This window comes from Monodelphis domestica, chromosome 3 (genome assembly GCF_027887165.1).
Source record: "Monodelphis domestica isolate mMonDom1 chromosome 3, mMonDom1.pri, whole genome shotgun sequence".
NCBI lineage: Eukaryota > Metazoa > Chordata > Mammalia > Didelphimorphia > Didelphidae > Monodelphis > Monodelphis domestica.
In genome coordinates this window covers 526,626,498-526,639,282 of record NC_077229.1, presented here as the reverse complement: position 1 = coordinate 526,639,282, position 12,785 = coordinate 526,626,498, and the positions used below count along the sequence as shown (strand labels likewise).

At 37.3% G+C, this 12,785-nt stretch overlaps 1 protein-coding gene across 16 annotated transcripts in view; it reads left to right on the top strand.

The window, feature by feature from the left end:
• PAM (peptidylglycine alpha-amidating monooxygenase) overlaps positions 1-12,785 on the top strand; it is a 393,336-nt gene that overhangs the window by 13,413 nt on the left and 367,138 nt on the right. The window lies entirely within an intron of this gene.

Genomic DNA, 12,785 nt, shown 5'->3' with positions numbered 1-12,785 from the left:
GGGGGCCATGCTTGTGCATTGTCAGAAATCTCAGGGAGAGCAGTTAGAGCTCCTTATGGTTTTTTTTTCTTAAGAAAACTAGTCCAGCCTATCTAGAAGAATCTTAGCAAACATTGCTCTAATCACAATCCTTCAAATCCCTCCCCTCAAAATAAGAGTCCTTCCTTATAATAAAAGAATAGTAAAAATAAACAAATTTCAGTTGAAATAGTTCTGTTGGAAAATATATTTCTCCCTGTGAAACTGTTGTTGGGAAACTAGGTGGTGCCGGGAAGCCTGATGGCACAGTGAATAGAGCATTGGGCTTGGAATCAGGAAGACTCATCTTCATAAGTTCAAATTTGGACTCAGATGCCAACTAGTTGTGTGACCCTTGGCAAGTCACTTAACCCAACTTGCTTCAGTTTCCTCATCTATAAGTTGATTGTAGATCCAATTCTCTTGCCTTTTTGAAAATCATTTTCCAAGCCTTGTAGTCCTTTAGTGTGGAAGCTGCCAGATCCTGTGTAATCCTGACTTGGACTCTTTGATATTTGAACTGTCTCTTTCTGGCCACTCGCAATATTTTCTCCTTGACCTGGAAGCTCTTGAATTTGGCTCTAACATTCCTGGGAATTTTCTTTTGGGAATTTAATGTAGGGGGTGATCTAAGGATTCTTTCCATGTCTATGTTGTCCTCTTGTTCAAGAATATCAGGGCAGTTTTCTTGGATAATTTCTTGTAATATGATGTCAAGGGTTTGTTGTTGTTATTGCAGGCTTTTAAGTAGTCCAATAATTTTCTAATTGTCTCTCCTGGATCTGTTTTCCAGGTCAGTTGTCTTTTCAATAAGATATTTCATATTTCTTTGTATTTTTCCATTCTTTTGATTTTGCTTTATTAATACTTGCTCTCATGAGATCATTAGCTTCTACTTGTCCAGTTCTAGCCTTTTAAGACTGATTTTCAGATATAATCTTTTGATTTTCCTTTTCAGTTCGGTCTATCCTGTTTTTTATGGCTTCCAGCAGATCAATTCTGATCTCCAATTTACTTATTACTTCATTTGATTTCTCTGCCTCTTTTTTCCATATGGGCAATTTTGTCTTTTAAGCTATTATTTTCATTATTTTTATTATTTTCATTTCTTTTTCTCACTTTTCTTCCAATTTTTCTTCTATCTTTATTACTTGGTTCTTGAATTCCTTTTTGAGTTCCTCCAGAGCTCATGACAAATTTCTATTTTTTTGAAAGTTTGGTTGTGTTTGCTTGTTTCTCAGTCTCTGCTGCTGCTTCTGTGTTTTGCTCTTTTTCTCCATAAAAATTTTCCAGGGTCAAGAGTTTTTTTTGTTTGTTTGTTTTGTTTTTTGCTGTTGCTTATTCCTTTTCCTGCTAGAGGATTGGGGTTCCTGCAAGTTGATGGTCATTGCTTTCTGTATTACCTTCTGTCTTGCAGGGCTTTGCCTTGGTACAATCTTCCCTTCCCTGTCAGAAGCCTAAGTGAGGGCAGGTAGATCTTTGATGTTCTTTGTGTAGTGCACTCTTTAAAGCATTTTGCCCTGAAGCTATCTTCCTCAGCTGTGCTGCTTGGATTTTCAGCTTCACTGTGTGTGTTTTGCCCTGAGGCTATCTTCCCAACCCCTGCTGCCTCAGCTATGGCCAGCCATGTTGCTGACTAAGCTCACTGTTTTTTAAACTTGAGTCTCACTGCCAAGGCCTGGCACTGCCCTCAGGGGGAAGTCTGTGGTGCTTTCAGCTAGCCCCCAGAGAATTTGGAGATTGGCCTGGCCCTTGCTTTAACTGGCTTGGTAGGTAGTATGGGAGAGGGGTGGTCAGCTTGAGCTTTGATTACTATAGTTTTGCCTCTTTACAGCATGGAAATTAACACTCACTTCCTACCTTTCCTGCTGGGTCCAGTGGGAGAGGCCCTTTACTCGTCCAGTTTTGATTGCTGTCCTTTTGCGATATTTTGTAATGACTGGTTGGAAAGAGATTCAGAAGGCTCCTGCTACTGTGTTGCCATCTTGGCTCTGCTTCCCTCATCTACAAGTTGAGCTAGCAAACTCTTCAGTTTTCTGCTAAGAAAACCACAAATGGGGTCATAAAGATTTAGACACAACAGAAAAAAATCACTGAACAATCACAAATCTGTACATGTAGTTCATCACCTCTCCACCAAGAGGTGAAAGTGATTCTTGCGTCCTCATCAGTCTTCCCAGATTATAATTGACATGGTTGCATTGGTGAGAATTCTCTACTCTTTCAGAGTTGTTTTCCTTTACAGTGTTGTGGAATTTATATATGGTTTATCTAGTTATGTTCATTTTCCTCTGCATGCATTTATACATGATGATAAATTTCTCTGAATCTTTATCTTTTGTAATTTCTTACACTATCGTAATTATATTCTATTATATTGATGTCAGCAACTATCAAATGTGAGAAATCAAGAAGACTCATCTTCCTGAGTTTAAATCTGTTCTCAGATACTAGCTGTGTAATCGTAGGCAAGTCACTTAACACTGTTTGCCTCAGTTTCTTTATATGCAAAATAAGCTGAAGAAGGAAATGCCAAACCACTCCACCCAAGAAAACTCCAAATGGAGTCACACAGTCAGACATGATTGAAAATGACTGGACAACAACAATTATGTTGATATACCATAGCTTGCTCAAATATTCTCTACTGCTTTTTTTTTTTTGCTAGCAGATGTAGAGAAAAATAAAAGACCAGCATAGCAGGTGATAAAAGATGAGAATTCATAGAAATTTTAAATGAATGAATTTCTTTATTTTCATCAGCAGATAAAAATCTGAAACCAAAATTTATGGGTTTGATCCCAGGTTCAAAGGAAATTTGTTGAATCCTGATCTACTTACTTTCTTGTGTGTGTGTGTGTGTGTGTGTGTGTGTGTGTTCCCCAGTTGAATATAGATACATTTTTTAATAATCATTTTCTGATCTGTGTTCTCTCCCTTCCTTTTTCCCCTTCCCCCTCCCCAATCCCCAAGATGGCAGATAATATGACATATATATATATATATATAAATATATATATGTATATATGTATTCGCATGTAATACATATTTCCAGGTTCAACATGCTGTAAAAGCAGACACATCACTTATACTTATGAAAACTCGTAAAAAATATGAAGTGAAAAATGGTTTGCTTTGATCTGGATTGATTTTCCTTTACTTCCTTCTATGGCAGTAGATAGCTTTATTCATCATAAACTCATCAATTGATACTTCATTGCTGATAATAGTTAAGTTATTCATAGTTGATCATCATACATTATCGCTGTTACTGTGTACAACATTCTGGTTCTATTTATTTCATTTTGTATCACTTCATAAAAGCCTTTCCAGGTTTTTTGGTGATCATCCAGTTCATCATTCTTTATGACACAATAGAATTCAATTAAAATCATATACCACAAATTGTTCAGCTGTTCCCAATTGATGAACATTTCTTTGGTTTCCAATATTTTGCCACCACAAAAAAACCTACTATAAATAGTTTTGTACAAATAGGTCCTTTTCCTTTATCTTTGATCTTATGGGGGTTCAGACCTTGTAGTGGTATTGCTGGTTGAAGGGTATGCATAGTTTCATGGCCCATTGGGGATGATTGCAAATTGCTCTCCAGAATAATTGTATCAGTTCACAGCTCCATCAACAGTGTCCCAATTTTTCTACATCTCCACCAATGTTTATAATTTAACTTTTTTGTCATAGTAGTTAGTCTGATAATTATGAGGTGGTGCTTCAGAGTTGTTTTGATTTGCATTAATAATAATAAATATTATTAATAATAAGTGTTACTGCAATTAATAATAAAGTATCCTATGATAAAGATAGTTTAAATTTCTGATTTTGAGAATTGCCTATTCATACCTTTTGATCAAGTGGGGAATGTCCTATATTCTTTGTAAATTTGACTTGGTTCTTTATATTTTAGAGAAATGACGCACTTGTTGCAGATACTTGCTGTAAATTTTTTGCTCAGTTTTTTGTGTCCCTTCTAATCTTCATTGCATTGGTCTTGTTCGTGCAAAGACTTTTGAATTTAATATAATCAAATTTATCTACTTTATATTTCATAATGTTCTCTGTGTTGTTTGATCATAAATTCCTCTCATTCATAAGTCTGACAGGTGACCCTACTTTGTGTTTCCCTAATTTGTTTATGGTATTACACTTTATTTTTAAATCATGTGTCAATTTTTACTTTATTGTGGTACATGGTATGAGATGTTGATGTGTGACTAGTTTCTGCCATACTGTGTTCTAGATTTTTTCATAGTTTTTGTTGAATAGTGAATTTTTCTCCCAAAAGCTTGGATCTTTGGATTTGCCAAACAGAAGGCTACTTTGTTTAAATATATACTGTGTATTGAGTGCTAAATCTATGCACTGATCCACTGCTCTTATCTCTTAGCCACTACCAGATTGTTTTGATGGTTGCCACTTTATAGTATAGTTTGAGATAATGTACAGCTCAACTACCTTCTGTTTTATATATATGTATATATATAATATTATTAATTCCCTTGATCTTCTTTACTTTATGCTTCCAAATTCCACATTATATACATGAAGAAACATAGATCTGGAATGATTCTAAGACTTGACTAAGACCACATTCTTAAAGTAGCAATGCTCAGACTGTAAATTAGGAGGAAGCTAGGTGGTGCAGTAGCTAGAATTTAAGACTTGGAATTGGGAAAGCCTAAGTTCAAATCCACCATTAGATCCTTGATCTGGGCAAGTCACTTAAAATTTGTTTGTCTCAGTTTCTTCATCTGTAAAATGGGAATAATAATACTGTTTACCTGGTTGTTTTGATGATTAAATGAGATTATAATTGTAATGGGCTTAGTATAGTACCTGGAACATAGTAAGTGCTATAGAAATGTTAGCTATTATTATGATTTTTTTTGCTATACTATATAATAGCCCAAATGAGTGCTATACTTATTGATTTGTATTTGCTAAAAGAGCTGTGAAACGCTGTTAGCTTCTTCTAAATATTGGTACTTTGCGACCAAGTTTGGTTTTCCTCCCTTTAGTTAAGTTTCTGTTTTCCAGATATCTTGTCTACTAAAGGTTTAATCATTTAAAATTGTTTTTACAAATGGGCACAAAATCATGCCTGAAGGATCTTTTGTAGAAAGAAAATCATTCAAATGTAGTGATTAGAAATTGAACATGACTTCTTTCTTCCTGGAAAGGAGGCTATACTATTAATAACTTGCAACATTAGGAACAGAAGCACTGTGCACTATTCTCTTTAATTGCAACAGTGCCATTAATTTGTCTCATTATTATTCCATTAATATATTCACTAAAGGAAAAGAATCAATTCTTTTAATTAAAAAGCTCTACTATCCTGGCTCTTTGTTTGTCTTAAGAGATGAGAGAGAATACATTTCAGACTTCTACTATTTATGACAGTAAATCCTCAGTGTTCTGTGAGGCAGTTGATACTAAGAAAATGGTCATGTTGGTGCAGGTTTTAAACCCAGAATTCAGGAGGCTTAAATTTTTATTGTGGATGTTTGTGGATTCTTGTTTTCTTTCCTGTGTTCTAAAGCAGTTTGTACATTAATGTTTTCCCCTCTAAACAGAAGTATCAAAAGGATGAACATTGATTTATGCCATAAACTGAATGTTAATAAATTGAAATAGAATTTTTGGATGAAAAGTTCTTGTTCAATTTTATGGTTACATCCTAGGTGAAGATTAAATTGAACCTTTCTATAATTTTTTACTACTATGTAATCAGTTGAGATATCTAGTAGATAGGAAAATAGTTTTTATTATTTTTGAAAACATATAACGAGGGGCATCCAGGTAGCACATTGGAGAGAGAGCAAAGCCTGGAGTCTGGAGGGTTCAAAACTGATATCAGACACCTCCAAGCTGTGTTACCCTGGGCAAGTCATTTAACCCCATTGCCTAGTCCTTGCCCTTCTTCTGTCTTAGAAGTGATAGAAATCACTTAGAAATGATTCTGTGACAAAAGACAAGAGTTTTTTTTTTTTAAAAGAAAATATATAACCAGTCTGAAGTTTAAATTCATTCACATTGAAATGTTAGGTAGATTATCAGCATTGATACATATATATATATATATATATATATTAATATCTGACATATTATTGCTATCACAGGCCCCATTAGGCATTGGTCTTTGTTTTTGTTTATTTATTCTGAAATTAACAAACACCAAAAAAGGGAAGATACTTCCATAAACAAAGGAGAACATAAAAATAGGATTATAGATAAAATTATGAAATTCTATTATGTATAACATCCTTTTAAAAAGTGTAAAGTAAATTCCTTGTATGTTTTTCCTTAAATTTCCTTCACGTGCTCTCTTTCTTTTTGTGGGGGCAACATTATAGCCAAGCCTATTCCTATGTTATTCCTTCAGCTGAAAATGAGTTTTAAAAAACCACCTTGTAACCAATAAATATAAAACAAATCTCCATATTGGTCTCATAAAAAAAAAAAAGAATGCTCGCTTCTTCATCTCAGTCCATCACTTCCCTGTCAGTATGTAGGCAATGTCCTTCATCATTGCTCCCTTGGAATCGTGGTCAATCACTGGACAGAGTTCTTGAGACTTTCAAAGTTGCTCTTTTGTTACAATGCTGTTATTTTGTAGAAATCTTTCTTCTACTAACTTAACTCTGCATCAGTTCATGCAAATCACCCCTGGTTTCTCTGAAGCCATTTCTTTGACCATTTCCTATGGTGTAAAATTATTTTCTTATGTCCTTAAGTTCATTCCTCAGTGGACAGAAATCAATTATTTAATACAACAAAACGAGCTGCTCTGAGTATTCTTGTACGTATGTATGAGCCTTGCTACATGGAAAGCCCTGACTTCCTAACTACCCAGTAGTTTTACCTTCCAGTGAACATTGGGCAAGGAAGCCCCTGATCGTCTTGTGCTCTTCCCACATCTTCCCTTGAGAACTGGCTGTTTATATCCTTTGTCCATGTAACCATTTGGGAATAACTATTTTTATACTGATGAATAATTTTTTAGTTAATGATGTTTATTGCCTGTCCATGTAAAACAGTGAATATATTCATGATTATAGTTAGCCATAGTAAGATAATTCTTTCCCTCCTCTCTTCCCTAAGAAGATAGGCATTGTGATATAGGTTACACATATATTATTATAAATATATATTTCCATGTTTGTCATGTGATGAAAGAAGATACACATATGTCTTATGCTAGAGAAAAATTCATGTTGGAAATTGAGTCAAGAATGCTTCGTTTCAATCTGCATTTGGACTCTTCTTTCCTCTGTGTCAGTGGATATCCTTTCCTTGCCATCAGTCTCTTGGAGTTGTCCTGCATCCTTGCCTTGTTGATAATAGAGAAGTCATTCCCGATTGATTATCTTACACTATTGCTCTTACTGTGTGCAATTCTCCTTGTTCTGCTCAGTTCACTTTGCATGTAAGTTCTCCAGGTTTTTTTGTGCTCATCTTGTTTGTCAAATCTTATGGCACAAAAGTATTGCATTACCAGCCTATAGAACCATTTGGTCAGACATTCCCCCTATGGATGGGCATCTCTTCAGTTTCTGGCTCTTTCCCACAACAAAAAGAGCTGCTATAATGATGTTTGTCCGAGTATGTCCCGTTCCCTTGTCTTCAATCTCTTTGGAATACAAACTAAGTACCGATATGGCTGGGCCAGAAGGTAGTGCCAGTGGGCTTGGGCACGGTTGCGGACTGGGCTCCAGAATTGGGACATCCGTTTGCAGCTCCATCTGCAGCGCCAGTGTGCTGATTTTCCACATCCCCTCTGCTGTGTGTCGTTTTTCTTTTGGGTCACTTTAGTCAGTCTCACGGATGTGCCGTGTTCATTTCAAAACCAGAACTTGTTTAACATTCTGAGGCAAACAAGTAATAAGCAAGCATAAAAGGTAGATCTGGCTTATACGTTTCATCTTCCTTTGACTGTGTGATAGAGTGCTCGCAGTACAAAAGGTGTGAATAGATCCTCTATGTTTGAAGGACAGAATCTGGCAGAAAAGTGCAAATCTTGGCTCCTCTCCATGCTCTACCTTAGCTGGATTTCTTTATTGATCATATATATACTAACATAAAAAGAAAGCAAGAAGAGTCTGCATCTGCATTGATTGAAAATGGAGAGAAGAAAGTATTCCATAAAATTGTATTTGTAGTCATTATCAAATTGGAAAAGATAAGAGAAAATGACAAGCTCTGAAGTATAGTTTCCTGAAAAACTGAACTACTTGTCCTAATTAAATATGTGTAGTGGGTTGGAGGAAGAGGGAACATCTGCAACTACTGGAGGTTCAAATGGCCTCATAGGAAGCTTTCTTCCTGCAAAGTTTCAGTCAAATAAAAACAAGCAGATCTTTACCTTCTTGTGCTCCCCAGGGTTGGGCTACACAAGACAAGGGGTATATGTCATTTATTCTCAGGGACTTTGGGGAGACTCTCCATTTTGCCATGTTTAGTTTGTCCTCAAGGCTAGGTTGCCTATTGGATAGAGCACGAGGCCTGGGGTCAGGAAGACCTGAGTTCAAACTCGTCTTCAGATAGTTACTAGTTATATGACTCTGATGAAGTCATTCAGCCTGTTTGCCTCCGTTTCCTCATCTGTAAAATGAGGATAATAATGCCACTAACCTCTCCACTGTGAGGCTTAAATGAGATAATAAATAAAATGTGTAGCATAGTCTGTGCCTAGTTATTGTCCCCTTTTACTATGTATCTTCTCACATTTCCCTTGTCCTTATAAGCACATATAAATAACTGTATTAATTAAATGTATGTATACATACCTTATACATATACATGTAACTTATATGTATACATATGAATCCTATGTAAACACATACATGGATGAATTTTAGTACCTCTCCCTTTCCCTTATTAGACTGTAAACATGTTGAAAGAAGACATGAAGATCTTTAGCATCCAATAAAGAGTTTGATAGACAATGGACATGTCTGGAGGAAAAGAGAAAAAGAAGAAATCTGGTTTTTCTGTAAGGACACAGTCTTATTAGAACATTTACTGGGAAGTCCATTAGGATCAAAGTAAGCACTTGAAAATGATCACTATGAAGATTCGGACATGAAGTAGGCACGACCCATCTCGGCTACTGGAAGGAAAGGAGTCGAGGGATCACGCAGGGTCAGTCTGTTTATTGATGAGGTCTGCTTGGAGACTTTTCAGCCCAGAGAACATTCTAGTCCTTTGATGACTTTAGTTTGCTCTGGACTATGGGAAGTGAATCATTCCATTCCCATCCTTAAGGAATTCACGCAGTCGACGGAATTATCAAATCGTCAAGTGAGTGTCGTTTGGGGGAGCTCTGCCTCCGAGTTGAGGCTTGTCACGATCTCCACGCTCACCGCTCCTGCTCCCACTCCAGAGCCTCTCTAGATGACGGTGCCTGTGGAGGGTTGGAGGGGAAGCTTTGAGTGGCTGTACAGGAAGCTTCTTTATCACCCTTGGTTTAGTAATGGCTGGTGCCTGAGGTCTCTCCTGACTCTTCAAACTGGTGATCCTGTGAATGCCATGGAAGCATGAGAAACAAAGAATGCTCTTGGAAGGATCCCGCAGTCTGCCAGTATCCAGCCCTGTCACTTAACTTGCCCAGCCTTCCATTTCCTCGTCCTTAAAATGAGAGGGCTGGAAGAAACCGTCTCTGAGGTCTCTTCCATCTTTAGCGGGCTACGATTCCATAAGTATGTGGAGCTACGTCAGCGTAAACATAGCTGGAAGTAGAGACAAAGGCATTACTAATTGGAGAGTGAACAGTGTTTTCATGAACTGAAAGATTCTTTGCTACTAGGTCAATCTAAGTGACCATTCAAACTTTTCCCATTCCTTCTTTTTAACGTCTCAGCCTCCTTAAACACCAGGATTCTCTTTATTGCACTCCCTGGTTTCTTTGCATCGTGTAATGCCGAAGACATCTTTTTGGCAAAGGAAAACTTAAGGGACTGCAGAACTCACAAAGACTGATCTGAGCAACACTTCCTTGGAATTTCCCTTTGAAAAATGAAACATTCGTCTCAGAGTTGGTAGTTTACGCCTCATTTTCCTCTCCCTTCAAATGTTTCAAATGAAAAACGGAGAAATAGAGAGAATATTGTTTTAGCCAAGGTCCAATGGCGGGTAAGGAGAGAGGGAGAATTAGGACCCAGGTAGCCTGGTTGCTAATATAGCACTTTGGGGGTACCATTTTGCTTCCGAATACAAGCTTTCTTTACAAAATTGTTCCGCATTCTGTGAGCTACATACATATGAGAAACTTACACTTGACATGGAAGCAAAGGTGTGATAATGCCTTCTCTTTAGATGTTCACTGTTCTTACAATGACTGAGAGCAAAAGGGAGGATTACTATTATTTTATGGTATGGACCTAGAAGCATTTTTAAGACAATATACTTGTTTAGGCTGATGAAAGCTAGAGTTTATAATATCATAGATTTGGCGTCGGAAGTAACCCTAGTGATCTCATTGTGTCATTTTATAGAACTAAGACCCTACACTGGAGGAGGAGAGTCTGAATGACTGGCACAGGGTCACACAGCTAGTCAGGAAAAATCCAAGCCCTCTCTCTGGTTCACCACGTTGTCTGTCCACACATCTGGGGAGTCTGTCAGATTGGTATTCTGAGGACCTCATATTTGGAATTTCAGAGCTTCCTTCTTTCAGAATTGTGCTGCCTTCTCTTCTAAGATTAAAAGGCTGGTCCAACTCATCCAAACCTTGCATTAAAGGTGTACTTCTTCTTTATAGGATGGACATAATGATTTCTTCCACCTTATCTACATCTGAAGCACAATAAAGCAAAGTCCTCCATCATGAACTTTATTTCAGAACAGAATGAAAGATTCTGGATAATCATATAAAGATTATGTGAAGTTACAGTCTTTGTTAGTTTCACCCCAAGAAAAAAGAGATCTCAAAATCCTTTCATGAAGCTCATAAAGCACTTTGCAAACTTTAGTGCACTACATACATGTCATTATTGTTCTTATTGCAAAAAGCATTTAAAATACTATGTAATGGACAGCCAAGGGAGAAACCATAATCAAAAAGCCACAAAAGCCCCTCTTTCCATGAAGGTATTTTGAGTGAAACTTGTTTATAAATACACCTGTGAAAAGATGGAAGCCAATGTATTCCTAGAATAGTTTTAGAAATCAGAAAAGGCCTTGAAGAATGATCTGAAATCACTCCTGGGGTTTTTTGCCATAAATATGAGACAGGGCAGGAATGGTTCCCTTCTTATTTCACTTTGCCAGTACCAGGCGCCTTCGAGTTCTGATTTTGACTCTTCTTTCTCTCTCTAAATTAATAAAAACAATTCTCCAACCTGAAAGATCTCTTGCTGCTGTCTGCACAAGGGCTACGTTCCTCAGCATTCTACTGCATTCAGTCCTGAGGGATTCTGCCTCTAATGAGGAGGGGGAGGCCTCCTGCCTTCACACTCTCCGGCTCTCCTTAAAGTCCCCATCCCTGTGCCCTGGGACAGGTTTATTTATAGCTCACATATTAGGTTTCTCCTAAAGGGAGGGAATAATAATAAAGGCTCGTGGTCTAGTGTCGATGGGATAAATAATGGGTCATGTAGTTCAGCAAAACCAAGAAGTGGTGAACAGAGAAGAGTCACACATGTGATAAATACTTATAACTACTGAAGAAACTGCTGCGAGGTTGATCCTGAGAACATGAAGTGCTTTGTGAGCCTGCTAAATATGCACTTTAAATCTCACCCCAGTTTAGCACCGTCCAACAATTTCTGTGGCTCATCTGCTTTTAAAATGAGGAGGATTTGAACCCGTCCTTCTAACAGTCTTTCCCTCAGTGTCAGCCAGCACTCACCCAAAGGCATCTCAGGTCCAAACTCTCAAATTTACAAGGTCCCCTTCATGCCTAAATGTGACCATATCCAGGGACTTGTTGACCTAAGAATAGGCAAGAACAAACAAAAAAGAGGTCAAAGGAAGCAGCGTTCCATTTGCAAGTCTGACAGTTAAAGTCTTATGACCCGTTTTGGTAACATGAGCAAGGTCACCCTAATACTAGAGTGGGAGACCTTGCCTATCCACTCCTTCCTGGAAGGACATGGTCCTTGGAAAAGCCCCATTAGGCCACTGATCCTTGCCACATTTATAAAGAAACCTTTTTCACATTTAAATTTCCTTTGGTCATAAGCACCGTAATTTTGCTTACATTGGAATTTTTAATGAGCTCTTCTTTCCAAATTCCTATTTCTAGTTTGGCATCAGTGACTTTACACCTTAAATTAAATGGCGTAGTTTTAACAGATGGAACATTGGCAAGAAAGAAAAAGAAGATAGTTTTCCATTCTGTATTAATCTTAATAAAAATGATTTCTTACAATCAGCTGATGTTCGATACCTCTTTTATTTATTTTTATGGAAAAATAGTATTTAATTAATTAATTTAGAATATTTTTCCATTGTTACATGAGTCATGTCCTTTCTCTCCCCTCCCCACCCCCCTAGCCAACACAGGATTCCACTGGGTTTTACATGAAGATGCCTCTTTTAGCTGTAATGATGTGTGGATAAGAACATTTTAAATATCATTTTGAAAAACAATGGATGGAGTAGGTGAGGTAAGAAACTTACGGCTTCTCTGGACAGGCATAGAGACTAGATTCAGCAGATACTGAAGGCATTTGGGAAACAAATTGCTAAAGCTGTTCACAGACATATCCATCCAAGGACATTCCTACAGAAGAATGATTGGAGAG